The 18,448-nt window shown below is 43.9% G+C and overlaps 1 long non-coding RNA gene across 4 annotated transcripts; it reads right to left on the reverse strand.

Annotated features, from left to right (window-relative positions):
- Window positions 1-788: 788 nt before the first annotated feature.
- On the reverse strand, window positions 789-16,988 carry LOC143294356 (uncharacterized). 4 transcript variants are annotated; one of them, XR_013056889.1, is made up of 4 exons: window positions 16,660-16,988; window positions 7,656-8,017; window positions 4,026-4,126; window positions 861-2,053 (listed from the first exon to the last, which is right to left on the reverse strand). It is a non-coding gene; the product is annotated as an uncharacterized LOC143294356 (long non-coding RNA). The 4 variants fall into 4 exon arrangements; XR_013056890.1 differs by lacking the exon at window positions 4,026-4,126 and having other exon boundaries at window positions 860-2,053; XR_013056892.1 differs by lacking the exon at window positions 7,656-8,017 and having other exon boundaries at window positions 864-2,053.
- Between the last annotated feature and the right edge of the window lie 1,460 nt (window positions 16,989-18,448).

An 18,448-nucleotide genomic window follows, 5' to 3' on the forward strand; every position in this document is an offset into this window, starting at 1 on the left:
GAGACTTCTGACGAGGTGGTTGTTTATTCCTTGCCAGGTGAGCAAATGATTTTGTTAGTATAAATGTGTGTTGCGGAAGATGAAGTAAAGATTTCATAAATGGGATGTTTAACATTATATATGTATACACATATATATATATATATATATATATATATATATATATATATATATATATGTATATATATATATATACCTTTTTTTTTCTTTTTTTTCTCTCAAGGCCTGACTAAGCGCGTTGGGTTACGCTGCTGGTCAGGCATCTGCTTGGCAGATGTGGTGTAGCGTATATGGATTTGTCCGAACGCAGTGACGCCACCTTGAGCTACTGATACTGATACTGATATATATGTATTTCGTAATGTTGAATAGCATTTCCAAAAGGGCTAAGCTAATATAAATTCTTATTCTAAAATCTTGAATAACCAGTGCTACAACTATAGAAAGGGGCAAAGAATGTGGGCTGTGATCTTCAGTAACGCATTCTTATGATCTACTTTGTATTTTATACAATTTGTATTTTTAAGTACTTGATTGAAATAAACAGAGTTTGCATTGAGACTTCTGACGAGGTGGTTGTTTATTCCTTGCCAGTCCTCAGGTTACACATCCAGAATCAGCCTCTTCTCCCATATGAGGACACACACTGACAGATAAACCTGCCTGCCTACTCATCTGTCAGTCCAATGGGACACTCCATCATATATATTTTTAAACTGATCCTTTTTGCAACAATGAAGCTTGGATCAAGATAGAACATATTTGAAGTTGCCCAAGAATTTGGTATGAGATTTAGTCATCGGCTCTCATATGATGATAACATGGATCAGGCAGGGCAGTGACTGAGTTCAGAAGATTCTAAAGTTGAAAAAACACCAACCTTCTCAGAGCTGCATCCTGGGTATACAGTGCAATTGCACTGCAGACTTTATCCAAAGGCAACAGCTCTGAGTCAAACTCCAAACATGTAGTTGGAGAGGGGCAGATAGCATCAGAAAATCCAGATGAGCATGATGGCAGTATTCAGACTTATGAAATTGCTAAGGATGGCTCCAGAAGAATAAGTGGGGAAATAACACTGTATGGTGAAGGTTAAAAGCTCCTGAAAACTCCAAAATATTAATCGGTTGAGTGCCTGTAAGACATCAGCTGACGTCCTACAAAAAATGTTGCCATAGTGCCTATAAGATGTCCACTGACATCCTGCATCTATTCCAATTTTTCCTTCATCAGATTTGGTGGAATTGGACTTTTCGGGGGCACAAATACTATTTACATCACTTTGAAATGCTTGAATAGTTATCTACAATCAAAATAAATGGGAAAAAGCTCAGATTCACAATCCATATTCATTTTCCGTCACAAAAACATCTACTCTGCTTCTGTATCTTGTATAGTTTTTGTACTTTTTTTTTTTTTAATTACCCCTGGATCCTCAAAAATCCCTGGCAAGGGGAGAGCACTTTTTTTTTTCTTTTTTTATTTTATTTTAACAAAATTCCCTTGCACTCAACTGGTTAAATGAATACAGTAGGGAATATAATTTTACTTTCATTGCAAACTCACTGCTATCCAGTCTGCATAACACCCCAATTTTGAGTGAATTTAAAATTATTCTCGAGACCATTATTATGCCAACCACTTCCTTAGCTATTTTATAGGCTGAGTTTGTGTGCATGGGTGTTTGCGAGTGTGTTTGGTGATAGTGCATAGTGCATGAAATGTGTAAATTGAGAGAGAGTACAGTGTACTGAGTTGTGTGTAGTAAGACTATATACAATATAGAAATGGTTCAACGTCATTATTTATTACTTACCGTGTGGTAAAGATATGTTCGCTCCATCAACAATGGCTTGGGCTAAAGAATGGTCGCCTGTCTCCAAGGCATAGGCTGCTGCTTTCAGAGCATCCCAAATTTCTTTGCGCCCTTCAAATGCAGGTGCAGTGTCCCAGAATTCATCCCTTTTGCTGTGTAACTGTCCTTCTGTCAACGGATGGTCACTCTTCCACCTGGGTTTTTCTGCTTTCAGTGGCTGATTTCTGCCAATGGACACTGAAAAACACTCTTTACATCAGTGTCTATGTTCTACAAATTACGTTGCATTTACCATTTTTCAAAATAACATTGATTTTATATAAATGATTAACACTAACTAAAAAAAATCAAGTACATTAATTTTTTTTCTCCAACTTGGAGCAGTGACCTAGTGGTAGAGCGCCTGACTAGACAGTGTAATGTCCCTGGTTCCACTCCTGGATGGGGCAGAGTTCTTATTTTATCCAGAACCAGAACTTTGGTGATCTGTGTGCTAGTCTTTCAGTTGAGACATTAAACTGGTCCCCTGTGCAGCATACACTGAATGCATGTAAAAGAACCCACAGCAAGAGAGTTGTTCCTGGTAATACACCACTGAAAAATCCCCTCTGACAGTACAACAAATACACTTGTAGAGAAAAAGAAAGAGGATAGAACTGCAATCCTAGGGAACAGCAGCCCAAATTTCATACAAATAATTTGTTGTGAAAAGAAATACAATATATTTCATGGCTAATGGTGTGTCGTGACCTTTTCAGTGAAGTTTGAAAAATCATTTAAATAACTCTATGCTAGATTCTTTATGGACAAGTCAAAAACTTCACTGAACCAAGGATTTAGAACACAATCATTCTTACATAGTGTAATATACTGAGCAATATGAACACAGAGGGTTCATTTCATCTGTTGGTCATGCCTTGTGCCACTGTTGCAATGTCTTTGTAGGTGACCGATAAAAAACAAAAATCACCGATAAAAATACGACAAGAATCAGTAAGTGCAGATTTTCCTGATGTGGATCAGTGGGCTTTCACTTCAAATCAATCTATGTTTGCTCAATTACTTGGGAACAACTAATATTATCAACAACTTTGCAGCATAAGAGATCTGACCTATCTGTGAATTGCTGTTATTCACATCCAATGAGCATTTAAAACAAAAAATCTGTATGTCTCTACTATATCAAAATTGTAAATCAAGCATATGTGTTGAACCAGCCATGAAGTGGTTAGCGTCGTGGACTGACGGCTGGGAGGACGGGTTCGAATCCCAGTGGAGGTGGGTTTTTTGGCCTGTGGCCGGGTCCTACCCAGAGTTGAGTGTGCAATGGGCTTAAATGGGGTGACTGGGACCACACAGTCGAGTGTCATCCACTTCATGGATGTGTCTTTGGGTGTGTTGCTCTAATTTCCTGACCAACACTGCAAGTGTCTGTATCTCTCGTGCCTGGTTAACACTGGTATATCATTATGACACGAAGAGTAGAGTACAGCCTTGTTACACAGTCCCAAACCAAAATGGACCTCCACAGCAACATCGTCATCGTCATCCTCCTCCTGACTCATCATCATCAATATAAACAAAACAGCCTTTCACGCCCTGCTCTCATGGTGATCTCAGTTTCGATACCCCTCCACTTCCATGCTTGGGGTGAGTCCTGTCAATGTCTTCAGTGTCGGCAGATTCATGGGGGGCTGTTGTTCGGGGGATGTGGTGGCGGTCTCCAATCTGGGAGGGATGCTCACTCAGTCTGGCTTCGTGACTAAGCCATTATTGTCATTAGTAGGGGGCTTAGTAGGTGGTGTCCTAAGTACGTTAAATCAGAACAGGCACCACTGATCATCACCGAAGTGACTCAGCAGCAGTGCAGGGTCTCCTCTGGTCTGTGGCCGCCTCCTGGCGAACAGTGATGGACGAACCCCGGTGTGGCTGTGTATGGGAGAATCTATATGAGCGGCATGGGAGTAATGCCACTGAAATGGTATAGATGATGGGGCAGCAAACAACAACAACAACAACAATAAGAACAAAAAGCAAATGTGGTGAGTTTTATGTTAGCCAAACAGAAAGCAGTGCTTCGCATGGGTAAAGTCACAAGGCAATGCTCAAATTAAGATTCACTTACAACTCTGTGTGTGCGTGTGTGTGTGTGTGTGTGTGTGTGTGTGTGTGTGTGTGCAATCAAGTGAGTTGATACAGTCTGGCTTACATTTTTCAACCCTACTAATTACTGAAGATCCATGGGGGTCAGCTTGATAGTCCCTTGTGTTGACAGTCCCCCACATCAATACTCCCACAGCTCATTTGTCCCTGTAATCCCACAATTTTTCACAATCCCACGGTTTCTCTCAATGTGTGAGAAAACATGGGAAGCCCCCTCAATTTTATCAAAAATATAAATCCTGTTACATTGGATTTCGGTTCTTGTCTTTTCCCAATGCAAATCTAAGAGAAAAATGAGAGAGATGAAAAGAAAAGAGAAAGAGGGGGGCAACAAACGACTATCATGATAATGACAGAGGCGTTAGCGAAGACATCAACAGTAATGACACTGAAACACACTATTTATTGTATTTCACATAATACGGATCACCACAATGAATCAACCTCAAATTCAAAATCGGAATCAATAGCAAACAATGAAAATAAGGTAATGTACATAACACAAACAGATATAATGTCATATAATATCATATCATATCATATCATATATCATATCATATATCATAAAACTTGAGCTGAATCTTTTCCGAGGAATCTTTTTTACTTTTCTTTTTTATCTTGGGTATAACATCAAAATGATTCCACTTTCTACATAAATAAATGTGACAGAATAAAAAGGTGTTTCACAATGCTTTACCCTCACATAGAGAGTGTGAAAACTGGACCAAATTGTTTTGATGTTTGCTGTGATGCAACCTTTTCTGTGACATTTAGAATGTTCTTCATTTCATGCTTGCTCATTTGTTCATCTCTTTTTCTCTGGAAAACTGGGCAATCAGTAACCAGCTGATCCTCATCAACAGTCCAAAAGATCCACCTACATGCTACTCACGAGCATAGAGGACCACAAGCACTCCTGACCTGGCCTTCGCGACAGACGACATCCATAGCATTGCCCAAAGGGAGGTGTCGCCCCAGCTTGGAGGCAGCGACCACAGGCCAGTGATCATTACAGTACAGAGATATTTTGAAACCCATCCCACCAGGCTCCCAGCAAGCTGGAATTACAAGAAGGCAAACTGGGACCTTTTCAAGCACAAGGCAGACAAGAGGACTTCTGCGCTGACACTGTCGCACCAAGACATCAACGAAAATGCCAAGAATTTTAATAAGGCAGTATTAGAGGTGGCGCAGGCAGCTATTCCACGAGGCAAACGCAGGAACTACCGTCCCTACTGGACACCTGAGCTCGACACCCTGCACAAGACCCTCAGTGAAGCCAGGGACACGATGGAAAATGACGAAACTGACGAAAATGTAGAGACACACAACAGAGCAAAAGCTGCGTTCATAAAGGAAAAGCTGCAAGCAACATGCAAGAATTGGCAAGACAAGACATCCTCCCTGAACATGGAGACAGACATGCAGAGGCTTTGGAAGCTGACAAAGAAACTGAATGATAACAACCCCAGCAGAGGCAAGACCGTCATCGAGCAGGACAACCAGCTGAAAACAGAAAAGGCCGCAGCCAACACCTTTGCGGAACTATACCGAGAGGAGAGTATGATCCACATGTCCAGACAGTGCATCAAGCAGGTACGAGAGGAAACCACAAAACTTATGACATCAGACCCACATGGCATAGATGACAGCTGTACGAGCGAACCACTAACCATGAAAGAGCTGAAACAAGGCATTCGCAAGCTGAAGTCCAAGAAAGCTCCGGGGCCTGATGGTGTCACTGGCGACATGCTGAAGCACCTGGGACCAGCATCCAGAACAGTGCTGCTTCAGATCTTCAGCTACAGCTGGACAGCAGGAGTTGTGACTTCCATCTGGAAAGAGGCAGAGATCATCCCGATCCCAAAGAAGGGAAAGAACAAGAAGGACCCCCACATCTACAGACCAATCAGCCTTCTGAGCTGTGTCGGCAAGCTGCTGGAAAGGATTGTCAACCGCCGCCTCACCTTCCTCCTGGAAACACAGAACATCCTTTCACCTACCCACACCGGCTACAGAAAATTCCGAAACACAGAAGATCAACTAGCCCTCCTTGTCCAGGACATCGAAAACACTTTTCAGGAGAAGAAGAAGACACTGGCCGTGTTTTTTGACCTGTCGAGAGCGTTCGACAAAGTGTGGAAGGAGGGCCTCATCCTGAAACTTCTCCAAGCCGGCGTACGTTGCAAGATGTACATGTGGATCCAACACTACCTCTTCGGCAGGACCGCAAGGGTCAAACTAGACGGCTTCCACAGCAGAAAGGTCAAGCTACGTGAGGGTGTCCCCCAGGGAGGAGTGCTTTCCCCAACATTGTTTCTGTTGTATATCAACGACATCAGAGACAACATCACGAAGCACGTCTCCAACAGTCCGCACGCAGACGACCTGGTAGTATGGACATCCGCTGAACACACCAGCATGGCCTTCTACCGGCTTCAGGAAGTCGTCAGCAATATCGCTACATGGACAGATGACTGGGGTCTTGAGCTCAACACCACAAAAACCAATGCAACACTTTTCTCTCTCTCCACCGCCAACGAGCAAGTCAAGCTGAAGCTCCAGGGACAGGTCTTGCCCCAGACGAATATACCGACATTCCTTGGTGTCAAGTTGGACACCCGCCTGATCTGGAGGCCCCAGACTGAGGAGATGGAGAGGAGAGGCATCCGCAAGCTAGCCCTGCTGAAGAAGCTGGCCGGGACGACTTGGGGAGCAGACAGCAGGCTTCTCGCCAGGGTCTACATGGGAGCGATCAGACCCACCATGGAGTATGCCTCAACCTCGTGGGGCACAGCCTCCAAGACCAACAAGAGCCGGCTCGACAAAGTCCAAAATACGGGACTACGCCTCATACTTGGAGCCATGAGGTCCACGCCAATCCATGACATGGAGAAAACTGCTAACATTGAGCCCCTGGAGAGAAGACACGACCTGAAAGTCCTGATGCAGGGAGAGAAGCTCAGAAGACTGCCCTCACATCACCTACACCACAGACTGGAGCAGCCCACCAAGAACCGTCTCAAACGTCAGAGCCTCAACCACCAGTATAAAGCACTCAGAGCACAGCACAGCGATGTTCTGACCTTGCCTGGCCTGACTGGAGGCTTCACCAAGAGATAGAGGCCACCATCAGCCTCAGAGTTCCTGGCATCACCACCAAAGACCAGCAACCAGCTACTCTCAAGATCCTGACTCTGGCCATGATAGAGGAGTCCTACCCAGCCAGCTCCTGGACCCATGTATACACGGACGGATCAGCGGAGGAAGCCACATACAACGGAGGCAGTGGTGTCTACGTCAGATTTCCCGATGGAGAGCACAGCAGCATCGCACTCCCTGGAGGAAAGCTCTGTTCCAATTCAGAGCTGAAGTCCTGGCCATCAAAACAGCAGCAGAATTCCTCACCTCCTGTGGAAAGCCCCTTGGCAGCATCTCCATCTTCACTGACTCCATGTCCACACTCCAGGCCCTTGACTGCCCTGATCCTGGTCCACTGATCCAGTCCCTTAAGGCCTCCCTCACAACCCTTACCCAAACAGCCCCAACGACCCTCCAGTGGGTGCCTGCACATGTAGGCCTCCCAGGCAACGAGCGTGCAGACCACCTTGCTAAGGAAGGAAGCCAGCTCACACAGCCAACCATTCCTGCCACATATGAGGAAGCAAAAACTCACCTGCGCAGCAGATTCCGAAGAGGCTGGGTCACCCTGAACGGAGGCTACCAGGCACACCAAGATCCCATCAGGACACTGGAGAGAAGACACCAGACTACCATCTACCGCCTTCACACAGGACACTGCGGCCTCCAAGCACACTTGAAGAGGATTGGAGTGGCAGCCACATCCCTATGTGATTGCGGCCAGGCTGACCAGACCCCATCCCATATTCTCCAAGACTGCCCCCTGTATGAGAAGATGCGGCAGCAGTCCTGGCCTGGGGGTGCTGACCTCAACACCAAGCTCTGGGGGACGGCAGCCGATCTTCACCGGACATCCGAGTTTGTGGCATCCCTCGGACTTCGACCCTGACTGCGTAGCTGTCGAACGCAAAGAAGAAGAAGTTCATCTCTTTGTGTGAACTTCCTTTCACTTGCAAGATTACACTGAAAATAGATGCTCAGTTTCATAGACGACACTCAGATAGTCAGAACATGAAAATATTATTTCAAAATCAGAGTGAAAGGAAAACAAATCAGTCAGCCAAGTAAACACACACACACACACACACACACACACACACACACACACACAAACCAAAAAAAAACCCAACCTAACCCACTCATTCACTCACATACATTCACTTTTTTTTTCAAACTAGTACTGGTCATCACCTTCACTGTCTACTATTGATGCATTCGTTAATGCACACTATCATTACCATGATCGTCATTGTCGTCATCCTCTATATCTCGTTTCTTTTTATCTCTCTCATTTTTCTCTAAGATTTGCACTGGGAAAAGACAAGAAACCAACTCTGATGACAAAGGAAATATTTTTGATAAAAATAAGGGGGACTTCCCACGATTTCTCACACATTTTTTGCACTTGAGAGAAAACGTGGGAGAGGAATGACGACACTTTCTCACAAAGTGAGAGAAATCATGAGATTGCGAGAAATCATGGGTTTACGATCCCTCTCAGAAAGATCCAGAAACAGTCATATGCAGATGTATTGGCACTTTTTCTTGACAAACAAACATTGTGTTGTTACTGACTGATAATGTGTTCTGCTTTCTTGTATTTAACCTTGATCAAAGATGTGTAGGGGAATAATGAATGTGTTCTCTTCTGACCAACCGTCTGCCTTCAGAGTTGTGGTGAACACTTTCTGCAGTTAAGCAGAGTGTGGCATGTGTTGTGTGAGCCCACTGTTTGCTGCCTTTGTAATGACTTTCCACGTTCAGCATTTTTGTGAGGGAAATGGACATCTCTCTCTCTCTCTCTCTCTCTCTGTGCCTGTATGCAGATATTCGCAGAGGATACAAATTATTCAGTGAACCAGCTGCACAAAGAAGAGATCTTTTAGCAATACTCTCAAATGAACGTGATGAAGCAATTATTTCTTTCGCAAAATTCATTTCAGAAGCTAGCGATTTTCGTAGAAAGAATACCAATATTTAGTTTTCCCCTCGGTTACCAGTGGAGAGTAGTGTGGAATAAGGGATTAAAGTTTGTTTGATTTAGTCAGTAGCCAGATGGTTGTCTCGAAAGCTACAATGGGGAGGGGTGGGGGGTGGAGAGTGCGTGATGATACATGTATGTTGGTGTAGATGTGTGTGAATGTATGAGTGGTTGTGTGTCAGCGTGTGCGAGTGTGGATGAGCATATTTTGGTTCATTATTGATTGTTTGCAGCCAAACAATTTTGGTCAATGCTTATAGGCACTATGTTTTGTAACCCCCTTGCCTAAAGGGTATCTTTGCCAATGGCAATAAAATCAGTGTCAGTGTCTCTGTCTGCCTGTACGTCTCTCTCTCTCTCTCTGTGTCTCCCTCTCTGTATGTGATAATAAACTCTAGGGAGAGGTGGACAGTACAAAGTCTTCAGAGAAGAAGCCCCCCTCAGTCCAGTGTTTTGGCCCTTAACTCTAAATTTAGACTCTAAGGGGCAGGGCCGCACCCACGTCATGACTCCTGGATGCCCTTGCGTTGCCTCCATTTTTTTTTCCTGGTCCTCAGCAGGTTCAAACCCATGCCTCCAGGGTGGTTGCCACTTCACAACTAAGTCACCTTTTCTGGTAGACGTTTTATCCACTGAGCCATCGTTTGCCTAGTTTGAGTAGGGAAATTTAATCTTTATGAAGTTTACTTTCATTCCTCCTCAAACAGATCCAGCTGGAACTCTTTTCTGCTGCTTCTGCCATTGCACTGAGAACCCGTGTCCTCTCTCTGCCAGAAATTGACAGCTGTTTCATGAGGCCGTAGGCAGATGTGCTCACAAACCCTCTTGCACCTATCTCTATGGCGAGGACTTTGGCTTGGAAGTCAGATTCTCTCAGGCTGCTGGCTAATATGAAATGGTTTTGGGGTCCCCAATGGGCAGTCACGCCGGTTATAATGAAGCAGCCATCTATTGCGAATCATATGTTCGGCCCTGTGAAGAGGTTAGGCCGGAAAAAGCGATGTGGTTACTTTAGGTAGATTAGCAGTTCACAGTATTTTTTACAGTTGTTTGGTGCCCAAAAGGGCAATCTCCAGCAGTGTCAAAACTACCGCACCATCAGCCTGATTAGTCATCCCAGCAAAGTCATGTTGAAGATCCTGCTTAACAGACTGAAACCACAAGCAGAAAACATCATTGCTGAAGAACAGGCAGGTTTCAGACCAGGAAGGAGCACAACTGAACAAATCTTCAACTTGAGGTTGCTATGTGAGAGGTACCATCAACACCAACAAGACCTCTACCACGTCTTCATTGACTTTAAGAAGGCATTTGACAGGGTCTGGCATGCAGCTTTGTGGGCTACCATGAATCTGTACAACATCAACGCCAACCTGATCAGACTGATACAGCACCTCTATGACAAAGCCACCAGCGCCGTCTACCTCAACAATAGCATCGGGGACTGGTTCAGAACCACAGTCGGAGTGAGACAAGGCTGTCTACTCTCCCCAACACTCTTCAACATCTTCTTAGAAAGAATAATGACTGACGCACTGGAAGAGCATGAAGGAACAGTCAGCATAGGCGGCAGAACAATCACAAACCTACGTTTTGCCGATGGACTGGCTGGAAAAGAAGAAGAACTGGCAAGCCTGGTCAAACATCTGGACAAAGCCTCCACATCGTATGGAATGCAAATCAGTGCGGAGAAAACCAAACTGATGACTAACAACACCAACGGCATCAGCATTGACATCAAAGTCAATGACGAAAAGCTTAAAACAGTCCAAAGCTTCAAATATCTGGGAGCAATCGTGTCAGATGAAGGATCTAAACCAGAAGTACTCTCGAGAATTGCCCAAACAACAACGGCACTCAACAAGCTGAACACCATCTGGAACAACAAAAACATCGCTCTCAGCTCAAAAATCAGACTGATGCGTTCCCTGGTTATATCAATATTGCTCTACGCCTGCGAGACTTGGACCCTGACTGCAGACATCGAGAGAAGAATCCAAGCTGTCGAGATGAGATGCTTTCGTAGACTACTTGGCATCTCCTACAGAGACCACATCACTAACACGGAAGTGAAGAACAGAATCAAGCAAAGTATTGGACCCTACGAAGACCTTCTGTCCATAGTGAAGAAACGCAAACTTAGGTGGTATGGACACATCTCCCGATCATCTGGTCTTGCCAAAACGTTCCTGCAAGTCACCGTACAAGGAGGCAGAAGGAGAGGACGGCAGAAGAAGAGATGGGAAGACAACATCCGGGGGTGGACAGGCTTGACGCTCGGTGACGCCCTGAGGAAATCAGAAAACCGTGAAGAGTGGAGAGGGGTGGTGGTCAGGTCAGCAGCGGTGCCCCAACGGTCTGAACCCAGACTACGGGAGAGGTGAAGGTGAAGGTTGGTGTATGGTAAATGTCACCTCTGTAATTCATGAGCAATAAAATTGTATTCTAATGACTTGTGATGTGAGTGCCTGTGATTGTCGAAACAAAGTGGTCCACTCATGTGGGGTCAAAGGTTAAACAACTGTAGATGGAGGAGAGATGCGGCTAGAGGGACAAGGGTGGGGTGAAGGGGGCCATTTCATCATGGTGTCTGCACGTCGCAGAGGTCTGTCGCTAAAGCCCGGCGAAAATTTGAAATTATTCAAGAAGTTGAAAGAAAAGCCAACAGAGAAAAGTATTAATATATATATATATATATAATTTTCTTTTCAAGACCTTATTCAGACACTATTTTTGGTTATTGTGGTTTCTTGTCAAGCTGTGACAGGCACAAAACTGACTTGCTCTCAAGTATGGCAGACTTAAAATCAATTATTTAACTTTTAATTTCCATACCAGTGCATACTCCAAAAACTTACACTAGTAACTGTGTGAAACAGTAAACGAACAGTGCAGAAATCCCCTCCTTTTCCCCTCCCGCTTTCAAATCATGGCGCTTTGTGATTTCTTCTGAAGTCTTTAGGATAATACAATGAATTTTCTTCACCTGTTTTACTTATTATCGTTTTCTAAGACTTCATATTGCAATATAGATTTATGTGATCTGTTTACATTTATTTACAGCCATATTTTGGAAGGAAAGTTTAAAAAAAAAAAGGTCTATTTTTTATTAAAGTATATAACAGCCTAGGAAACAAGTCTGGTTACTACCCATGTATGTAGACCTGTGTGTACACGTCTGTGTGAGAGAGAGAGAGAGAGAGAGAAAAACACCACACACCAGATATAACGAAACAACCAGTTCTAAAACAATTTGTCATAACCGACGCATTGGATGTAACAAAACCAGATATAACAAAGCAATTCTAAATGTCCCTGACAATTTATTATCAGCGGTGTCACGGATCAGCCCAACCTTTCGTTGCTGCGGAAGTATAGGCGGAAGTGCGAGCGATTTAGTATGGCTCAGTGGCCGGTGAAAGTGGTGTTAGTTCCGATGGTTGGGAGTTCGAATCCCAGTTTCTCTAGATCATGTTTTCTGACATGTTCTTGGTTTGGTAAAAGCGTGTGTATGCACACTCGTTTTACCTGTGTAAGAGTTGTGCAGCACGTGCACACACCGCTATGTAGGAGCGAGAGGGCTCTTGTCACATTGGCATGACTGCAACTGCAGTGCAGTGCGTGCAATGTGTGTTTTGGCCGGTTAGCGTGCCAAGTGCAGAACTCGCGCTCACCTGCCGTTTACCTGGCTGCAGCTGACTGTGATTAGGTGTGACGTGACTCTGAGACGTCAGAGAGGGCGGACCTTGTGGCAGAGGCCCGGAAGGCTGATGGAGAGGAATTCTTGGCCAGCCAGAACCTCTGCCTGATTTTTAGCGAGCCGGTGAGCAGAGGCATGCATGTTGTCGTGCGATTGGTGTATGACAGTGGTTGTTCATTATTTTGCCTTAGAGTGCTTGTTGGATGAATGAGAGCACAACCTGTGGCTTCTTAGGTCGCCCAACGCGCATAGGGTTATGCGGTTATGGACTGGTACTGACAGGGGGTTATCCCCGTCCCCAGCTTGTTTGTCAAGTAGCAGCAAACCGACTGCTCTGCTGTCCCAGCTCTGAGGTCGCCCCTCGGGGTCTTCCACCTGAGCCGAGCGCTGACACGAAACCCTGGGGTCGCACCCTGGGGATCCAGATCGTCCCTCGGCGTCGACCTTCGACCGCAGCCTGCCCTGCTTGCCGCGACCTCCCGGACTCATCTGGTGGGGTGCTCTGTGGGTGAGCTGGACGTCGAGGGAGAGACTGTAGTTAGCGTTCGACTCTCAGCCTGGAGCAGGGATTTTTCAGTCCGTCAACGAGTGACAGATGAGTTAAATGAACGTTGCCGCTTGTGCAGTTAATGTGCGAGTGTGTATGTGTTTGGTTCGTTTTTCTTCCGTTTCTTGATTTTGTCCCGGTGGGGGTTAAAGGTGGGTTAAGGAGGGGTGGTTTGGAGTTAGGTGGGTGCGAGGGTTTGGGTTTGGGGATAGCTTAGGAAGTAGGTCCTGTACCCATATGTGTGTGATTGTGTGAATAAAAGTTGTAAAATCGTACACGGATTTCTGCGTCCTTCTTGGGAGTGTGTGTTGCGCGGTGTCGACCCTAAAAGTCCACGTCTCCTGACTTTTGGGCTTGCCCAGATTTCTGGAGTGTGTGACAAGCGGCTTCGACTGTACATACCAAGACTTGACCCGAATCTTTCCCAAGAGATGTTAGAATAACATCAAAATGATGATTCAACTTTCTACTTAATTGTGACAGAAAAGGTGTTTCACTTTGCATCAGTTCGACATGGTACAGTATATGATACCATAAAGGTGTTTCACAGTGATATACCCTCATGAAGGGAGCATGAAAACGGTACCAAATAAAAGTTTGATGTTTGTTGTTAAGAAACCTTTTTTGTCACATTTATTTTCAATGTTCTTTCATTTTACACCTGTTTATAAATATGTTCATATGTGTGTGTTAGCATCCTTTCACATACAATGTTGCACTGAAAACAGCTTCTCAATTACCTAGAAGACACTCAGAACATGAAAATATTACTTCAAAAGTCAAAGAAGGAAAGCAAATCAACCAGCCAACCAACCCGTCAAAAGGACACACACACACACACACACACACACACGCACACACACACGCACACACACACACACACACACACACACACACACACACACACTCAAAAACCCAAAGTGGGTAAAGAGGAGAGATGGACAAACACTACCATGGGATTCACAAAAACAATAAACACTTGAACAGTTGAAGACATAAATAACACAAGAAATGAAACTTTATTTAACAACACAGTAAACAACACTAGATAATAAGCTCAAGATTAAGAACATAAAGAAAGAAAATATAAGAGAAAGAGGATAGAGTAAACGAAATGTCATGAACATAGAAAAGTGAGGAAAAGGAAAGGACTCACTCCTGTCACCACCAGACCCCAGCCCACACTACAATACAAAAAACAACGCTCATACATACACATTCTTACCTCCATAAAACTCACGATCACCAACTGCACATGCATCTCAAATGCCATACCTAACAGAATCATCACACACAAGGCAAATATATATCCATGATCCAGTCACTCCTGTCTCACACACACACACACACACACACACACACATGCATGCACACATCCACACAAATACACAAGCATGCACGCACAAACACTTGCACATTTTTTTAAACAGATACTGTACCATTACCATCAACATCTTTTCCAACGTCACCTCATTATCATGATCGTCATTGTTGTCGTCCCCCTTTTTCTTCTTTTTCTCTCATTTTTCTCAAAGACTTGTGTTGGATAAAGACAAGAAACCAACCTCGATGACAAAGGAAATGCTTTTGATGAAAATGAATGGGATTTCCCATGCTTTCTCTCACTTTTGAGAAAGCATGGGGGCACTTTCTCGCAAAGTCAGAGAAAGCATGGGGGTGCCCATAGTGCTTTCTCTCAAAGTGAGAGAAAGAGAAAGCTAGCCCTACTATCAACTAATCAAGTCAACAGAAAGACAGAAAAATATTCAAGGCTTTCAAAAACAAAAACAAAAAACAAAAAAAGTTAATGCACCAGGAACTGAGGAAGGCAGAATATAACTTGATTAGAATGGAAGAGACAACATACTGAAAACAGAAAGGCCAGAATGATTTGAACATAAATAGGTGAGGTTTCTGAAAGAATCATTGTCTAATTTTATGAGGAAGATCATCCTACACAGTAGTACCCTGAAAATAAGAGATCTGTCACAAGAGGATTCAGTTTTTACAGGAGACACCATGCAAACACGTAAGATTTTGTAATTACAATTGGATGGATAAATGAAAATTAGATGGTCAGCGAGAGAACTGGGCCTAAAGGTCGACAGACTTTTCTTCTGTGTTTTGTAATGATGGGTGAACATGAAAATGAGAATGTTGTTGCTGCTGGTGTGCTTTGTTGTCTTGGGGTTGTTGGTTTGTTTTTGGTTGTTTTTTTTGTTTGTTGTTGTTGTGGTTTTTTGTGTCAACTGAAAAGCTGTATGCACCTCCCATCAGCTTCATTCTATTACGGATCATTAATAATGACATTATACATCATTTTGTCATTTAAATGTAAAATAACTCAGTGCTTCCAGTCCTCCTTCTTTCATTTCAAAATAATCCATGGTTACATCAAATCAAAATGCTCACCTAACCTCATTTGTGTGGATTTTGTTCAATTATTGTTGTCATTTCAAAACTAGGCTAGTCAAAGAATAATGAAAGTAAAACAAGGAATCAGACCCCTGCTGGAGTCTGCACTAGAAGGGTCACAATTAAGTATGTGTAATTAAACAAATGTTTCAGATCTAAACAAAGCATTTATCCATGACAGAAATAAATAACTATGTAAGAATAAAAGCATCAAAAAGCGTTGAGCAGATTTCCGTTCTACAGGCCAACTTATCATGACATGCCGATCAAAGTACACAGCCCAAACTTCTATGATTCAAATTATAGCACAAACAATGACATATATATGATGATGTTCTGATAAACTGATACTGGTGAATGGAAGAATGTAGCAGATGTGGTGCAACGTATAAATATAATGGATTTTTCCGAACACAGTGAAAAAAATGAAACTTCGAAAATATTCTTACCATTCACCAGAAATCCACACTGATCGATACGCAAGGCAGCAGAATAAACAACGCGCCTTGAGTGCGTGCATATATTCTGTATCGATCAGTGTGGATTTCTTCTACAGAATTTTGTCAATGGACACCACTTTTGTTGCCATTAGATCTTTTTCGGTGCGCCAAGTGCGTCTGCAAACGGGACCTCGGTTTGTCGTCTCATCCGAATGACTGGACGCTCAGTTTGAACTTGGGGGAAAGATCGAAAGCGGGAATCAAACCCCGACCCTCACGGACACTATATTGGTAGATAAACGTCTTAACCATTCCACCACTTTCCTCCTCTATTTTGGGAGTTTTCTCAGACTAACTAGATCACACCTCCCTTTGTGGCATGTGCTTGCCCTTGTCCTGTATTGACAGCCCATTGCACAACGCAGCCATACCCTTTGTCTCCGGACTTTGGATTACCTGTGACATCTGAAGATTCTCCTGATGGTGGTCCATGGTCTCTGTGACCGCCGATACACCCACCCATACTTGTTTGATGGGTGGGGAAAATAAAGGCTTGAGATTCCAACCACCTGGAATCACTTCCTCAGAAGTCTGGAATCACAGAATGACGTCACAAGCATATCACTGTGCAAGACAGGAACCCAGGGCCTAAACACGACGATCATCAGTTTCCATCTAGATTTTTAAAATATAACAAGTACTGAATAAGTAGACGAAAACATAATAAATCCTGAAGAGATGAAATTGCGAGTTCTGAACAGCCTTTGACATTAATTTCTGTATTCTTAAACAGTTCAAAACAAAAACACTTTTACAACTCATACCAGTTGAGAAATTTCCATATAATAACGGTTGGACACTGACTAAAAAGCAAATGTGTATGAACAAAAAACAAAAACAAAAAAAAAGAAGAAGAAAAATAAGCATTTTATATCACTACACATGACAAATATGTACAATGCCCTTTGATTACGGTATGCGTTCATATATGGCCATACCGGCCCAGGGCGTTGTGCGTATCCGCTTGAACATAACATTATACTCGTACGGCTATCCACTCGTGCCATGAGATCTCTCAAGAACTTCTTCCTGTGGTTTCGTCCTACCACGCGCAGGACATGAGGACAAGAGTTAAAAAGAGAGTTAAGAGAGTTAAAAGGGGTAGGTTATGGGGTTGTTGGTTTTTTTTGTATTTTTTTTAAAGAATGTTTTACTTGAGTGATAAGAAACTAAAGGGAGAGTTGGACAGTACACTGTCTTCAGAGAAGAAGCCCCCCTGCATCAAGTGTTTCGGCTCTTAACTCCTTACACTCTCTAAGGGGGCCGGGCAGCACCCAGGTCATGACTCCTGGATGCCCTTGTATTGAATTGACACCTTTTTTTTTTCTTTTCTTTTTCCCCAGGTCCTCAGCAGGTTCGAACCCATGCCTCCAGGGCCGTCGCCACTTAGGACTGAGTCACCTTTTCTGGCAGACGTTTTAACCACAGAGCCATCGTACACCTAGTTTGAGTAGGGAAAATTTAATCCTTATGAAGTTTACTTTTATTCCTCCTCAAACAGTTCCAGCTGGAACTCTTTTCTGCTGCTTCTGCCATTGCATTGAGAACTCATGACCTCTCCCTGCCAAAAATTGACAGCTGTTTCATGAGGCCGTAAGCAGATGCGCTCACAAACCCTCTTACACCAGTCTCTATGGCGAGAACTTTGGCTTGGAAGCCAGATTCTCTCAGGCTGCTGGCTAGACTAGCATACTTCTCGGTCTTGTAGATGTGGGCTTCCTCCACTCTGCTTGCAGTGAGCTCAATCGGAATGGCTTGTTTCGTTGCCTTGGAGTGGTGTACTATGTCAGGTCTCATGCTGCTCTTGCTGATGATTTCCGGGTGTTTTTTCCGGCCCTCTGGTACGTCATTCCCAATCTCCAGCACCATCTAGCAGCCCACGTTTCCATGCTTTGGATGTCACAGTTGTTTCCGGCCAGACTTTATTGCCTTCTGGAGAGCGGAACTCTACTGGAACTTCAGGTGGGGATGGTGCTCCTTGGACAGCGCTCACCACGTGTGCAATTTCTTTTAGCACTTGATTGTGACTCCATGTGTACCGTCCTTGGCTGAACGCAACTTTGGCATACTTTATATTTGCGAGGAAGGCCACACTGGTCTGTGATATGCAGGCCTTCTGCTGTCTGCTTGGTTTTCTTTCCTCTTTTTGTATCTTTCAGGGACTCATCATACCACCTTCCAAGGC

This window comes from Babylonia areolata, chromosome 19, assembly GCF_041734735.1.
Source record: "Babylonia areolata isolate BAREFJ2019XMU chromosome 19, ASM4173473v1, whole genome shotgun sequence".
NCBI classification, from domain to species: Eukaryota; Metazoa; Mollusca; class Gastropoda; order Neogastropoda; family Buccinidae; genus Babylonia; species Babylonia areolata.